The sequence below is a fragment of the Lissotriton helveticus genome, chromosome 2_1 (genome assembly GCF_964261635.1).
Source record: "Lissotriton helveticus chromosome 2_1, aLisHel1.1, whole genome shotgun sequence".
Lineage (NCBI taxonomy): Eukaryota > Metazoa > Chordata > Amphibia > Caudata > Salamandridae > Lissotriton > Lissotriton helveticus.
In genome coordinates this window covers 353,000,343-353,017,655 of record NC_136059.1, presented here as the reverse complement: position 1 = coordinate 353,017,655, position 17,313 = coordinate 353,000,343, and positions in this window count along the sequence as shown.

Below are 17,313 nucleotides of genomic sequence, written 5' to 3'. Positions count from 1 at the left end.
GAATCAAGCTAGCCGGGCTGATGAGAGGTGTTACCTCGAAACCGGGCCGGTCCTCGGATGCTTGTTTCCGTTCTGGGAAGGACATGGCTTTTGTAGTTCGGACTGGACTGTTCCCATGGGGCACAGGGTCAGGGCTGATTTGCATATCGCCATTGTCTAACCCAGGGTGGTGTGGAGTGGAAAAACGATGGATTTGGGCCCAGATCTTTGGACTGGGGTGAATGTGTGACATTGATCCACATTCTGTCCATCATTGTTGTGTTTGCAGGTACCGCTCTAAGTGTACTGGGGATGCTCAGACGTGAGTCCCAGGCACTCCACACCACTGGAATCAAGCTAGCCGGGCTGATGAGAGGTGTTACCTCGAAACCGGGCCGGTCCTCGGATGCTTGTTTCCGTTCTGGGAAGGACATGGCTTTTGTAGTTCGGACTGGACTGTTCCCATGGGGCACAGGGTCAGGGCTGATTTGCATATCGCCATTGTCTAACCCAGGGTGGTGTGGAGTGGAAAAACGATGGATTTGGGCCCAGATCTTTGGACTGGGGTGAATGTGTGACATTGATCCACATTCTGTCCATCATTGTTGTGTTTGCAGGTACCGCTCTAAGTGTACTGGGGATGCTCAGACGTGAGTCCCAGGCACTCCACACCACTGGAATCAAGCTAGCCGGGCTGATGAGAGGTGTTACCTCGAAACCGGGCCGGTCCTCGGATGCTTGTTTCCGTTCTGGGAAGGACATGGCTTTTGTAGTTCGGACTGGACTGTTCCCATGGGGCACAGGGTCAGGGCTGATTTGCATATCGCCATTGTCTAACCCAGGGTGGTGTGGAGTGGAAAAACGATGGATTTGGGCCCAGATCTTTGGACTGGGGTGAATGTGTGACATTGATCCACATTCTGTCCATCATTGTTGTGTTTGCAGGTACCGCTCTAAGTGTACTGGGGATGCTCAGACGTGAGTCCCAGGCACTCCACACCACTGGAATCAAGCTAGCCGGGCTGATGAGAGGTGTTACCTCGAAACCGGGCCGGTCCTCGGATGCTTGTTTCCGTTCTGGGAAGGACATGGCTTTTGTAGTTCGGACTGGACTGTTCCCATGGGGCACAGGGTCAGGGCTGATTTGCATATCGCCATTGTCTAACCCAGGGTGGTGTGGAGTGGAAAAACGATGGATTTGGGCCCAGATCTTTGGACTGGGGTGAATGTGTGACATTGATCCACATTCTGTCCATCATTGTTGTGTTTGCAGGTACCGCTCTAAGTGTACTGGGGATGCTCAGACGTGAGTCCCAGGCACTCCACACCACTGGAATCAAGCTAGCCGGGCTGATGAGAGGTGTTACCTCGAAACCGGGCCGGTCCTCGGATGCTTGTTTCCGTTCTGGGAAGGACATGGCTTTTGTAGTTCGGACTGGACTGTTCCCATGGGGCACAGGGTCAGGGCTGATTTGCATATCGCCATTGTCTAACCCAGGGTGGTGTGGAGTGGAAAAACGATGGATTTGGGCCCAGATCTTTGGACTGGGGTGAATGTGTGACATTGATCCACATTCTGTCCATCATTGTTGTGTTTGCAGGTACCGCTCTAAGTGTACTGGGGATGCTCAGACGTGAGTCCCAGGCACTCCACACCACTGGAATCAAGCTAGCCGGGCTGATGAGAGGTGTTACCTCGAAACCGGGCCGGTCCTCGGATGCTTGTTTCCGTTCTGGGAAGGACATGGCTTTTGTAGTTCGGACTGGACTGTTCCCATGGGGCACAGGGTCAGGGCTGATTTGCATATCGCCATTGTCTAACCCAGGGTGGTGTGGAGTGGAAAAACGATGGATTTGGGCCCAGATCTTTGGACTGGGGTGAATGTGTGACATTGATCCACATTCTGTCCATCATTGTTGTGTTTGCAGGTACCGCTCTAAGTGTACTGGGGATGCTCAGACGTGAGTCCCAGGCACTCCACACCACTGGAATCAAGCTAGCCGGGCTGATGAGAGGTGTTACCTCGAAACCGGGCCGGTCCTCGGATGCTTGTTTCCGTTCTGGGAAGGACATGGCTTTTGTAGTTCGGACTGGACTGTTCCCATGGGGCACAGGGTCAGGGCTGATTTGCATATCGCCATTGTCTAACCCAGGGTGGTGTGGAGTGGAAAAACGATGGATTTGGGCCCAGATCTTTGGACTGGGGTGAATGTGTGACATTGATCCACATTCTGTCCATCATTGTTGTGTTTACTGGTGGGCTTGCAGCGCTGATTGCGCCACCCACCAAAGTAGTCTTTCAAACCTCTCTCAGGCCTCTGCCATTGCAGGGCCTGTGCGTGCAGTGTTACTGCTGCTATGACGTGGCCCCTAAAGTGTGTGCCACGTCTGTGACCCCCTTTTACTGCATGTCAGTCACCCCTAAGGCAGGCCCTAGCTAGCCCTATGGGCAGGGTGCATTGTAGGTAAAAGGTAGGACATGTACCTTAAATGTGTGACATGTCCTGGTAGTGACAAACAGCCATTTCTGGTTTCTCACTGCTGAGAGGCGCCCTCTCATAGGAATGCATTGGGGATTCCCTGATAAGTGTTCCAGTGCTAATTCCTGAAATGAGAGGAGCAGCGTGGTCAAGTTTGGTATGGTTGGAATAGTAATAATAAATGCTGCGCAATGGCGTGCGCAGATTTTTTTAGCATTATTTTAGAAATGCCACTTTTAGAAGTTGGCATTTCTGTGTGTCTCCAATAATAATAAAACAATACAAATCAAGGAGGCCCCCTACTGGTTACGCTCTGGGACCAGGGGAAAATAGTGAAAAAAGGAACAAGACGTCCCCAAAGGAGCCACACCGAATGGTCTCCAAAAATCACAATTGCCCATATATTGCCTGATTTTTACAATGATACCAATCTCACAGAAAACAACACCTCCGATTGCACAGTGCCTCTAAGTATAAACTAAGAATATCACCCAATTGATCACAAGTCACAATATCATATTGGTCCAAACAGTATTATCATAAATTCAGCAGAGAAAAGAACAGTGGAAAAAACGATGTGTCTGTAAGTTATTAACGTGTATGTCTTTATTCAATGGTTTAACAATCAAGTTTAAATAAAACCAATCAAAAAGATGCATATAGTAATCATACACAGTACGTAATTATATAAAAACACAATATATGACAGTACATAAAATGTTCGTGAGGAACAGGTGTCGACGCAGCGTTTCGGTAAAACAATTTAAAACCTTCTTCAGGACAGTTTCTGTTAAAGAAACAAACAATTACTATTTCATATATGTACAGTTTCACAAGTCGCCATTTTTTATATTTAACTCTCTGCTCATTATATTTTATTTTAACAAATTTACACAAACATAAGCGTAGTTGGGGGACATGATAGCTAGGCACCTATTCAAGATAAAGGGAGGTATACATTATTGGTATCATGGAAACAACCAGTAGGGCTATGTATATCTAAGGAAAAGTGGCTTGTACACTTTGTGTAAATCCGATATGTATCTACAAACTCTCTGTCATATAGGAGCTTGCCTACCTCAGTATCTGGGATGTATGATTATCTCAGTGGTGGGCTAGGACCGTGTCCTGAGTGGGGCACAACGGAAACAGAGCCGATATCCTAATTCTTAAATTTTAGGCATATCTTGATGATAAGAGTTCTGAAAATAACATGGAGTTAGAAGGATATCAATAGTAAGTATCCTATATTATCACTAACATATTCCTATCTAGAGGTATTACAGAGATGAAGGAAATACCTTTGTGTGTTGTGTTGCTGATTCACGCTGATTTAACAGGAGCCACCGATATCGGGTTTGTATCCACTTAGGAGTGTCTGGGAAAAAGAGACAAGGGCATCGGGCAGTCCTCTGTGTTTCCAATTATTATTTCTATTTGGTCTCTACCTAAATTTTACTCCTACTTACCATATGTCACTGTGTGGCAAATCAATGCAGTCACGGACTTTTTCTATTAGTTTCTCGTGTCAGCAATGCCTCATTAGGGGGTTGACCTCCCTTGCTTTCTGCGGTATCTGTCGGGAAAGAGCGTCCTTTAATCTTCACTTCTGTTTTTATTTTTATAATTAGCTACTAGTTTCTATGTATTACTAGAGATCTATAACGATCATTATATACAATATACATTTAATAGCCATGTTACCCCTGTTTTATTCAGTTTTGTCTTTAGGGGGCCAACTGGGTGTTTATGAAATACATAAATCCAAATGGATCAGCATACCCGTATTGACAGTATCTTGCTGGCTTTTATATCGTAGCCATTGGACGTCTATATAAAACAAAACCCGTTAGTTCACGGGGAACAAAGACTAAGGACTTCGCGGGCATATGAGTTACTGTTCTACTAAGTTTCTCATGGGACGCTCTCTTAACAGACATCGTTCGTGCGCCAGCCCTCAAAGAAACCCGTCCTCCTTACCTTCTCACATAGAGTCGGCCTCCCTGCTCCTGTTTGGACAGCGTGTCGGGGGTTCAATGTCCGGTCTCTCGTTCTTTGAGATATTGCCGGCTTCTATTTTATATATGAACCTGGCGGTCATTGGTTATTGTGATCTACAACGTGATAGGACGATTACCGATCACGTGATTGTTGTTGTCTTTCCTAAAACTTTATTTAGAAATTCAAAACGGCATTTATCGCTTTTTAAATGTTATTAATAGTGCGACTCAATGAATAAACATTTGATCACATATCACCACGGTTATAGGTATTTAAATTGGAATTTAAAATGACGATGACATATTATGTATGCGCCGTACCGGTCTTTGTTTGTATTGCACAAATGTTGGTAACATAAAATACCCTTTACTAGGGGAATGGACAGCTCTGTGCCATAATATATTACTGTCACATTGACGTACTCTCGCCATAGAGTTCAAGCATTAGTGAGTAATTATTATTTTGCACTCTCTCTTACACTATGTCATCCCTCTACATAGGCTTGATCTAATGGTCACGTTTTGTGTCAAATACACTAGTTAGTACTAGGAATATTCACAGCATTCACCTGTCACCATTGTTTGGTATTAGTACATCAAATGTGTATGGTCCTATACTATGCGCTCCCAGTCTTCTCTACTGTTGAGGCCCTTGCGGACGCTGTTAAATCTTGACATATAGAACTGCTTTTTTCTTTTTTGATTAAGGTCACCACCTCTGGCGTTGATGGTAACGGTTTCCAAACAGCACCATTTCAGATCGCTAATGTTGTGTTTCATATTTATCCAGTGCTCCGTGAGGGGTGCACCTTTCTTGTTTGTTCGTAGGGCTGACCTGTGCTCATTCATCCGAATGCGCACTTCCCTCGAGGTTTCCCCGATATAAATAAGGTCACAAGGACAGCTGATCAGATAAATGACATTTTTAGTCCTACAATTCATGAAACTTTTCAGTTTAATAGTTACATCATTATTAGTGATTGTGCTGCCACGAATTATATCCTTACAATTGCCACAACCGGTGCAAGGAAATGTTCCAGTGGGTAAGGGGGCATTGTCAATACAAGGCTGATTATTTGTTCTCACTTCACTATACGTATGTACAAGGCTATTGCGAATCGTACGATTACGTCGGAAGGAGAACATGGGTCTGGGTAATCTTTTTTGTTGTTTATCATTGATTAAGTGCCAGTTTCTGTTTATTATGTTCTTAAGTTTGTTAGTAATTTGATTGTAGTTAGTCACAACAATAATAGGCTGGGATGTATTATCCTTATTCTCCTTGCCCCTGAATAAACTTTCTCGGTCATAGTATTTTGCACGTTTGTAAGCGTGCCTAACCATCCTTTTTGGGTATCCTCGATCGATAAATTTAGTTTTTAATACTGCAGCATGTTTGTCAAAATCCTGAATGGTGGTGCAATTTCTTTTCAGTCTCAGGAATTGACCAAAGGGAATGTTATTCACCTGGCAGGGAGGATGGTTACTGGATTGCCTGTTAAGGTAATCAAATCGCTGCATAGCGCTTTCGCGCCCCCTTCCATCGCGCTTATTTTAACTACCTGTTTTGTTATTTGCTTTGCTGTTTTCATTTGTCTTTCCCCTGATTTTATTGAAGGGATTCTCATGCTCCCCTTACCTGCACTATAATAAGTCTCTCACCGCTCTTGTTGCGGGTCCGGTTCCTGGGGTGGGAAAAGTTTAGCGCGCCGTCTTGGAGTGGTGATTGCTAAGTGGGGGGCGTCGCCTACGAGCGGGCCAGCGCTCCGGGGCATTAGAGGAACGCCTACATAAGGCGACCGGCCCAGGGATCATCCCTGTTAAGGTAATCAAATCGCTGCATAGCGCTTTCGCGCTCCCTTCCATCGCGCTTATTTTAACTACCTGTTTTGTTATTTGCTTTGCTGTTTTCATTTGTCTATCCCCTGATTTTATTGAAGGGATTCTCATGCTCCCCTTACCTGCACTATAATAAGTCTCTCACCGCTCTTGTTGCGGGTCCGGTACCTGGGGTGGGAAAAGTTTAGCGCGCCATCTTGGAGTGGTGATTGCTAAGTGGGGGGCGTCGCCTACGAGCGGGCTAGCGCTCTGGGGCATTAGAGGCACGTCTACATAAGGCGACCGGCCCAGGGATCATCCCTGTTAAGGTAATCAAATCGCTTCATAGCGCTTTCGCGCTCCCTTCCATCGCGCTTATTTTAACTACCTGTTTTGTTATTTGCTTTGCTGTTTTCATTTGTCTTTCCCCTGATTTTATTGAAGGGATTCTCTTGCTCCCCTTACCTGCACTATAATAAGTCTCTCACCGCTCTTGTTGCGGGTCTGGTTCCTGGGGTGGGAAAAGTTTAGCGCGCCATCTTGGAGTGGTGGTTGCTAAGTGGGGGGCGTCGCCTACGAGCGGGCTAGCGCTCTGTGGGCATTAGAGGCACGCCTACATAAAGCTCCCTTGTGAGCGAGGCGGGATCGCGCAGCGGGCGCGCCTTCGCTGCGCCTGAGTCTCGCCAGAGTCCAGCCCGTCTGCGCTCGTCCGCGCTAGGAAGCGCGGGTCGCGGTAGACCTCTGGTTCTGGACATCATGGCCTTGCCGTTGAAAACTTACAGTAGGGCCGACTTATTGGCCATTCGGGATCTACTTACTCATTGCGAGGTCTCGCCCGTGGCCCCTCTTTGTGGCCCCTATCATTGTAGGTGTCGTGCTTGGTCATTGGAACCCCCTTCTCCTATTCGCTCCTTGGGGCTGCCAGCTCCTGCCACAAAGAAGGTAGGACACCTGGACCTGAGTTTCTGGAGCTTAAATGTCAAGTCTTTGGTTAAGCATTATCAGGAGGTTTACGATCTCCTCATTGATGGCTCCCCTGATGTGCTTTTCCTGACTGAAACTTGGCTCCAGGACTCTGACTCCTCGATAATTAATCTAGCCTTTCCCCCAGATTATGCCATCTTTACCTTAAATCGGACGACTAGAGGTGGAGGCATTGCGATGGCCACCAAACGGTGTTACCCCTGCGAGTGGAAAGCCGCTGATCTCTCGGGGTGTGAGGGTGCGCTTTTTAAAATTTCGTTTAGTCACCAATTTACCTTTTCTGGCCTATTAGTTTATCGGCCTCCGGGCTGCGATTCCGTTTTTAGGGCTGCTCTTCCTGAGTATATCAGTATAGAGGCACTAGGATGCGCCAATTTCAATGTCATGGGTGATCTTAATCTCCATCTTGACTGCCCTTCTTTACGCTCCATCAGGAGTTTCCTGGCGGATCTTGAGGCCCTACAGCTCTCGCAGATGATTTCCTTTCCCACACATAAAGGTGGTCATACTCTTGATCCTTTCTTTACGAACCTAGAAGGATTCAAAGTTCTTGGTTCCTCTCAGCTGGTCTGGACAGACCACATGCTGGTGAAAGCGGCATGTTCTTTGTCTGAATCTCCTTTTCTATCACAGGACAGACATTGTCTCAAACGACACTGGAATAAATTAAGACTGGAGGACTTTTACCATCTGCTCGAGGAGGCCCCTTTAGGCCCGCTCACCGAGGTCGATCGTGGATACGATTCCTTTTGTGAGTGGATCTCTGGGGCCCTCGACTCTCTGATCCCTATGTGTTGGTTTAAGTGTCGTCGGAGGGAGCCGAGTCCTTGGTATGACAGTGCCTTGGCATCTCTGAAGAGGGCGTGTAGACAGGCCGAAAGACTATGGAGGAAGTCGTAGGATCCAGATTTGAAGATCTGCTATCTTGCCAAGATCAAGATCTACCACAGGGCAGTGTGTCATACACGTGCTTCCTTTTATGCCCATGAGTTTCAAAATTCTGCTAATCCATCGAAACTCATTTTCAAAGTCTTAAAGGACCTGATGGTAAAGAGAGCTACAGCGGTGGAAATATGTTCGGACACTCACTGCGAGGGGCTGGCCTCCTTCTTCCACGAAAAAGTGCAAGCCATCTATCGCACCTTTCCAACGGGTTCCCTGATGCTTCAGCAGGTTGGTTGCACCTTAGATGAGGGAGAGTGTCTTTCTATCCTGCCACCCTTATCTATGGAGGTGTTTGACTCTCTCAGCGTTAAAATCAAGTCTGGCTCTCCGGCAGACCCGCTGAAACCGGCCCAACTTAAAATCTTGACGCCGGTCTGTCGCACCCCGGTGCTGTCTTTGATCAAGCTATCTCTTTCTTCTGGAGTGGTTCCCGTCAGATGGAAGCAGGCGGTAGTCACCCCAATCTTGAAGAAGGCGACCCATGACCCCCTTAAACCTGAAAACTACCGCCCTATCTCCCTTCTTCCTTGGGCCACGAAAGTAGCGGAGGCCCATGTGAATGCCACTCTTTCAGACCATCTTGGTAGGTTTAACATTCTTGACCCTACCCAGAACGGGTTCCGTGCTGGTCACAGCACAGAGACAGCCCTTCTCTCTATGGTCGAGCACTTGCGTTCCGTGCTGGATTCGGGTCGAACGGCGGCACTACTGTTATTAGATCTCAGTGCCGCCTTCGACACGGTCTCGCGCGGGATTCTGCTTCGGCGGCTGGAGGAGGTGGGTGTCTCTGGCCTCGCCCTGTGCTGGTTTCGATCCTTTCTTACGGATAGGTCATTCCAGGTGGCGATCCCGCCCGGTAATTCGACATCTTACCCATTAGACCAGGGGGTCCCACAGGGGTCATCGCTGAGTCCCACCCTTTTCAATCTTTATGTGAGACCGCTGGCTGCGGTGGTCAAGCGGTGGGGCCTGACTATGGTCTCCTACGCAGATGACACGCAGCTGGCGGTCACACTGAGTGGGGACTCAGGTCTGGAGGCTCCCAGGTTCTGTGATGGTCTGTGGGAAGTGGCTAACTGGATGAATTCCAACTGTCTCCAGTTAAACTCCAAAAAGACGGAGATTATGGTGGTTGGTAAACAGGTGGCTCTGTGGGGTGACAAGTGGTGGCCTTCGGATTTGGGTGTGACCCCCCTCCCAGCGTCAGAGTTAAAGAACTTGGGGGTGTGGCTTGATCCCTCCCTGAGTTTCATCTGCCATACCAGGAAGGTGGCAGCTTCTTGCTATGGCATCATTAGAGGACTCCGTCCCATCCTCAAGTTCTTTGACGCACCCACAAGACAACTGGTGGTCCAGGCATCAGTTTTGTCCAGGTTGGACTATGCCAGCTCACTACTGGCAGGGGTTAACCAGTCAGAACTCTCCCGTCTGCAGCGGGTTCAAAGCGCCGCGGCCCGACTGGTGACGGGTTTGCCTAGGCGGTGCCCGGTGTCTAACACCCTGCGCTCTCTTCACTGGCTCCCTGTGCAGCAGAGGATTAGATTCAAGGTTCTTTGCCTTGCTTTTAAGATCCTCAAGGGTATTTCCCCACAAATTTTGGAGAACCTGTTGATCCCTTACGTCCCCTCCCGCACTCTTAGATCACTCGGCCAGAACCTAGCTGTGGTCCCGCGCTTTAGGCTGAGTAGAGCTGGTGGCCGCTCTTTCCGAGTTCTGGCGGCGAGCTGGTGGAATTCTCTGCCTCCGCAAATCCGGGCCATTGATGAGCTCCTTCAGTTTAGACGGGCCATTAAGACCTTCTTTTCTTCTATCTTGTTTTATGCAGTGTTGTGTTTACCTTTGCAAAGCGCCGGGACGCCCCTTTGCTGGGGCAGCTGTGCGCGGTACAAATAAAAATAACATAACATAACATAACATAACATAATGCAGCATGGTATTCCTATCGGTGGGTTTTGTGAATAATTCCACGTTCAGACAGCCATTGGTATGTTTGATTATCAAATCAAGGAACTCACAGCTTTGAGTATCTTGGTGGGATGTAAACCTTAAATTGTCGTCGCCTAGGTTAAGCCAGGCAATAAACTCCATCAAGATATCTCTTGGTCCAGTCCAGATGAAAAAAACATCGTCGATGTAACGGGACCACAACGAGACATTCTCATAAAATGTATGTCCCCCAACTACGCTTATGTTTGTGTAAATTTGGTAAAATAAAATATAATGAGCAGAGAGTTAAATATAAAAAATGGCGACTTGTGAAACTGTACATATATGAAATAGTAATTGTTTGTTTCTTTAACAGAAACTGTCCTGAAGAAGGTTTTTAATTGTTTTACCGAAACGCTGCGTCGACACCTGTTCCTCACGAACATTTTATGTACTGTCATATATTGTGTTTTTATATAATTACGTACTGTGTATGATTACTATATGCATCTTTTTGATTGTTTTTATTTAAACTTGATTGTTAAACCATTGAATAAAGACATACACGTTAATAACGTACAGACACATCGTTTTTTCCACTGTTCTTTTCTCTGCTGAATTTATGATAATACTGTTTGGACCAATATGATATTGTGACTTGTGATTAATTGGGTGATATTCTTAGTTTATACTTAGAGGCACTGTGCAATCGGAGGTGTTGTTTTCTGTGAGATTGGTATCATTGTAAAAATCAGGCAATATATGGGCAATTGTGATTTTTGGAGACCATTCGGTGTGGCTCCTTTGGGGACGTCTTGTTCCATTTCTGTGTGTCTGCCTGCCTGATGTGTATTGCAGGTCTGGCTCTGGAATGACAGGAGCTGGTGAGGTGTGTGTGGCTCCAGGGAGGGCAGGGTGAGTCTGCCCTAGGCTGAATAGGGGATCTGCATTTGGAGTAGTGGGAGGAGTAGTCCCCTGTCCCTAAATAGGTCAGTGCATGCCTACGTGAATGCTCGCTCCGCCCCCCTGTGAAGAGTCTGATGACAGAGCCCAACCTAACAATGGGGAAGAGGAGCCCTGTAAACAAGGTGCTCCATTACCCCCCAGAACCAGTTGAGGCTGGTTCCCCAAGCCCTGTGCCGGGGCAGAACAAATAAGAAATGTTGTATATATACTGGGGATGTGACCCCATGAAATGTGCTTCCTTGTGACTTGGGAGGAGACTTGCTGCTGCTGGGCCCCAGGAGGAACCGCCACAAGGGACTGCCTCCCTGCTGGAGGGCCCTTTGAGCTGGCCTGCCTTGGCCCAGCTGTGCCTCTCTACATTGCTGGTTTCTAGCGCCTCCTGGGCGCTGTGTCCTTGCTCCCAGACGAGAGGAGCGCTTATGCCTTGCAGCACTGGGCTCCAACTGAGTGCCAACCTAATCCCGGAGCTGGGATTCCCCCACCCTGCACCGGGCCGGAGTGGAAGCCTACCCGCGTTTTGGGTGCCAGTTGACGGCGGGAGCCTACGCCGCATTGTGGGTGCTTCTGCAGCCGAGTGGGAGCCCACCCCGCACTGCCGCTGCTAATAGAAGCGGGAGCCCACCCCGCATTTATGCTGATTTACTGGCGGGAGCCCACCCCGCATATATCGGGAATAGAGAAGCCGCCGCTGAGAGCGGCAAACCGGAAGCCAGGCAGGCTGCCAGGTGTGAGGCGGGGCCAGGTCAAGTATGCTGACCGCAGGCCAATGGCAGCGAGCTTGGAGGCGATGCTGCGTAGTTCCTGAAAGAGAGCGGGAGCCTACCCCATCTCCGAGAAAAGCAGCGTGAGGCACGGCAGATGGTAGGAAATGGCTGCCAGGTCCAAGGTGGGGCTCCCATGACCAGAGAGAGCCCCACTTGTGGTTGGCAGGTGGAACCTCCCCGTGTGGAGGGGGCGAATCCCCGCACATCGGCACTGCAGTGAGGAAGAGCCCCTCGTGTTGTCCTGCTGCCCAGAAGCCTCCCCAGTGTGGCCGGAGTCCTGTGTGCCAAAGGTGGGGCCGAGGAGGCAGAAAGCTGAGAAGACCCCGGTGAGTGGGGCAGAGCGGAGCAGTGTGAGCCCTCCCTGAGGCACTGTGGTGCCAGGGCTGTATTCCTTTTTGGGCAATTTTGGGGTTCCCCGAGTGGGACCTGAGAGGCACAGTGGTGCCACGCCAAATTTCCTCAGTGCTCCGCGAGAGCGCGGGCAGCTGCAATGTGGGGCCATTTCTGTTAGATGCGGAGGAAGGGGTGAGGTACACCCCATGCCCCAGTGCGTGGTTCACATTGTCTTCGCTGCATTGGCTGCTGGAGGCCCAGTTGAAAGGCCATATAATTCAGAGCCCTGACTTTCTGGACAAAAGGCATTGGGCTCCAAAGGAAGGGCAGTTGGCCAGGGGTCAGTGTTGGTAGGGCACAAGGCCCTAATGTGATGCCTGTAGAGGTGGCATAAGGTGTTTAGGCTTCTGAGGTTTAGGCCTAATGTGGTTACGCCTAATATGGCTGTTTCATAATGTGGTTTATGCCCAATGTGAATGCCTAATGTGGCTTATGCCTACATGATGCAGACCTAATGCGTTTATGTTGCTCGATATAATGCTGAGGTCATTATTGTACCAGTAGTAACTGGTTGTGTTTTATTTCTACTACTTGTGCTTCTGATGATTCTGACAGTGGCCCGATTGACCCTGTCATGTATATAATCCCCTGTGAATATTGCCTAGTGCCAGTTGGCACAGTGTATATGTGTGATTATGATTCTGATGTGTTTTGGATAATACAATGGCTATTTGTTATATATCCTTGTCTGGAGTTTCTTTTGTGGAGTGCCTAGTGTGTTGCTGCTGTGTGAGTGTGTTGTGCAAACGCTTTACACATTACCTCTGGGATAAGCCTCACTGCTCGTGCCAAGCTACCAAGGGGGTGAGCAGGGGTTATCTTCAGTGTGTAACTCCCTTGCCCTGACTAAAGTGGTGGTTTCTGCCTGGCTTAGGCGCATGCCCTAGCCAACCAGGAATCCCATTTATAACAATGGGTTTTCTTCCATTTCTAGGTGAATTTGATATTTGTTTTTAAGTTTACCTTATTCATGTTTGCCTCTGTGCTGTTAGTGTTATACCCTATCTACATTGGTTTTCTGTGTGATTGTCTTGCAGTGTCTGTGAGTGACTTGCTCCAAGGCTTGGCTGGAGTAGATTTGAGCCTGTCTGGGCAGTGGTACTGCTTGAATAGACGTGGGTGTAACTTTTGAAAACTAGGTCTGCCGTACACTTTTGTAGGAGTGGTTATACCTGTTCATGGCCCCGAATCTATGACATAATATCGACAGACAGAATATCTACATACAAAAATATCGACACAAAAATATCGAAATCAAAAATATCGGAGTCATATCTTCATAAAGGTAAGTACAAAAATATCGAAAAATTAATATCATAGTACAAAAATATCTAAATTAAAAATATCGTTTTTTTAAATGTATAAATAATAATGTAAAATTAATTTTAAAATACATATAATTTTACAAATATTAAATTAAAACATAATTAAAAAATTAAAACTAATACATATACATTTAAAATAAATTAAAAATGTAATAATTTAATGTAATTTTAATGTTTTTAATTTCATTTAATTGATTTAATTTAAATATAAATTTATTTTATTTTTACCCTGTACGCCTGTACCCCAAAAACCCAAAACTGACCCTGAACCCTAAAAATACCCCTTTACCCAAAAACTGAAAACTGACCCTGAACCCAAAAAATACCCCTTTATCCAAGAACTAAAAACTGACCCTGAACCCTAAAAATACCCCTTTACCCAAAAACTGAAAACTGACCCTGAACCCAAAAAATACCCCTTTATCCAAAAACCCAAAACTGACCCTGAACCCTAAAAATACCCCTTTACCCAAAAACTGAAAACTGACCCTGAACCCAAAAAATACCCCTTTACCCAAAAACTGAAAACTGACCCTGAACCCTAAAAAAAAACCTTTACCCAAAAACTGAAAACTGACCCTGAACACTAAAAATACCCCTTTACCCAAAAACTGAAAACTGACCCTGAACCCAAAAAATACCCCTTTACCCAGAAACCCAAAACTGACCCTGAACCCTAAAAATACCCCTTTACCCAAAAACTGAAAACTGACCCTGAACCCAAAAAATACCCCTTTATCCAAGAACTAAAAACTGACCCTGAACCCTAAAAATACCCCTTTACCAAAAAACTGAAAACTGACCCTTTACCCAGAAACCCAAAACTGACCCTGAACCCTAAAAATACCCCTTTACCCAAAAACTGAAAACTGACCCTGAACCCAAAAAATACCCCCTTATCCAAGAACTAAAAACTGACCCTGAACCCTAAAAATACCCCTTTACCCAAAAACTGAAAACTGACCCTGAACCCAAAAAATACCCCTTTACCCAAAAACTGAAAACTGACCCTGAACCCAAAAAATACCCCTTTACCCAAAAACTGAAAACTGACCCTGAACACTAAAAATACCCTTTTACCCAAAAGCTGAAAACTGACCCTGAACCCTAAAAATACCCCTTAAAAAAACTAAAACATATAAAATTTAAAATATTATTATATACTTACCTATACTTACGTTGTAATGGTATGCGTTGTAAAACTTGCGTTGTAAAGGTTGTTTCCCCGGTGGATAGCGTAGGGGTAAAAATTTACTATTCACACTCCAGAGGGTGCAACAGTAGGGAAAGCGTTGGATAGCATGGGGGTAAAAATTAATTCCCACACTACTCCCACTTTAACACACAACACACTACACATATAAAAAAGACAATTAATATAAATTTCAATTAATCAATTAATAACAATTGATATTACTAAATTGATGTAATTATAAAAGAACTAAATAACACATATTAATTACTAATTAATTAACAATAAATACCAAAGAAAATTACAATCTCTTTAATTAATTACATTTAAATATATCACACCCTATCCCCCTATAAACACACAACCCACTACACAGAAATAAATCATATCATTTATTCACTTAATAAATATTAATTACCAATTAATTATTATTTAACAATAACAAAAAAATAAATATATTAGCACATTAACTCTAAATAAATTAATTACATAATTAATATTATTTAATTACCAATTAATTATTAATTAACAATAACAACACATTAAATATATTAGCACATGAACTCTAAATAATTTAATTACATAATTAATATTATTTAATTATCAATTATTTATTAATTAACCATAACAATAAAGTAAATATATAAGCACATTAGCTGTAAATAATTTAATTTACTAATTAATATTATAGTTTCCCAATTAATTAACAATAACAAAAAATTATATATATAAAAAATTACTCTAATTAATGTAATTAACTAATTAATATTAATTAATTACCAATTAATTATTAATTAAAAATATGTACAAAATTAAATTAATTAATTAACTAATTAATATTAATTAATTACCAGTTAAGTATTAATTAAAAATATTTACAAACATATATTAATTAATTAATTATTATTAAATTACTTCCCACCCTATTCCCCTATAAACCCACAACCCGCTCTGATACTAAACGCAAAATGTAAACAAATTTACAAATTTTCAAACATACATTACAAAACATGTTTAACAAACATATAAACAACACATTAAAATACATAACACTAAACAAAATATTCGATATTAGTAACATTCGATATTAGTAACATGCATACCTTACAAAAACGATATTCTGTCTGTCGATATTTTGGACATCGATATTCTTTACTATCGAAATTAAAACATCGATATTATTGTATATCGATATTTTAAGTTCGATATTTTGTCTCACTACCCATGGCCCCCCTTGTGTCCCCATTACTTTTTTTTACTTTATCCTTCTTTTCTCCCTCTTTGTAGTAGGTATTGTTCATTTTTCTGACACTCCCCTGCCCACTCGCACTCATACTACAAATTAGTAGGGTTACGTGGGCCTGAGTTCTACTTGTAGTGGGCGGAGCCCTCTGTGGAATACAGCAGATTGGGGTGAAATTCCACAGCGTGGATTTTTGCAAATAGCACTTAATTATATGAGACATAGAACTACAATAGTATTGTTCTTAAACTCGGAAATTGCTTTGTAAATCGGGCCTTTTGTTTATAGTTTCAACAGTTGTAGTCTCTATGGCCCAAGCATACATTTTTCCATTGACTGTGCAATATTGTGATTTTGAGTGAATGGCCGCTAGGTCCATTTTTCCTCAGTGGAAGAAAACACCCTCCATTCACGCTCAGGTGCATCTAGGAGGGGAGCATTTCTTGGGATAGCCGCAGCATGGCCACCTTACTCGAAGCAATGACCAGTGTCGGACAGGCCTAATGGGCAATCAGGCAGTGCCCGATGGGTTGGTCTGATAGGTCAGTGTGTGAGCCGTTTTTTTAGCAGTTTGTGGGCCTGGTTTATGGTTTGATGGGCCCATTTTTACAGTTGATTTACCAAATATATTACCACAAACATTGCCTGACACAAATATGAATTAATGCAATCTCCCATATCTTGCAAAATACCCCTACCATGAGGCTTTACAAGTTCAAAACTGACTTGACTTACAAAGGTGGCCTGCTTTTTTAGCGATTGGCAATCAATTTAATTTTAGTGCCTGGGCCTATTTTTTGTCTCAGTCTGACCCTGCTTTCTTGTCCTGGACCATTAACCTACAAGTCCTTGTTATCAGATGGGTTAGTCAAATTATTTTATTGAAGAAAAAAAAACTGCAAAACCCAGAACACATTATTTTGTGACTTGAAGCCCAGGACGGGTAACTGTCCGTGATGACATGGAGTGAGGTGACCACCTGAGCATCTGACCTGGCAAAAAGAGTCATTGCTTTGTGACCCACGAAAGATGACAACTACATCTGATGAGGATGAGAAGTAAGACATGTGTAAGGCGCACACTACCTCACGGAGGTACCTGACCCTACCTTGCTCTCTCCTCTCCACCCACCACCCCTCCCCAGCAATTTGACAGCGCCTATGCATTATCATGAAGAAAATGTAGTGAACATAGTGAGGGTGCCTTATGGTTTAATGCAAGCTTGGGAAATGGTGCATTCTGCGGCTAGTTGAGTAGTGGAAGGAGGCCATACTTTGACATCATTGGGATGAAGGGG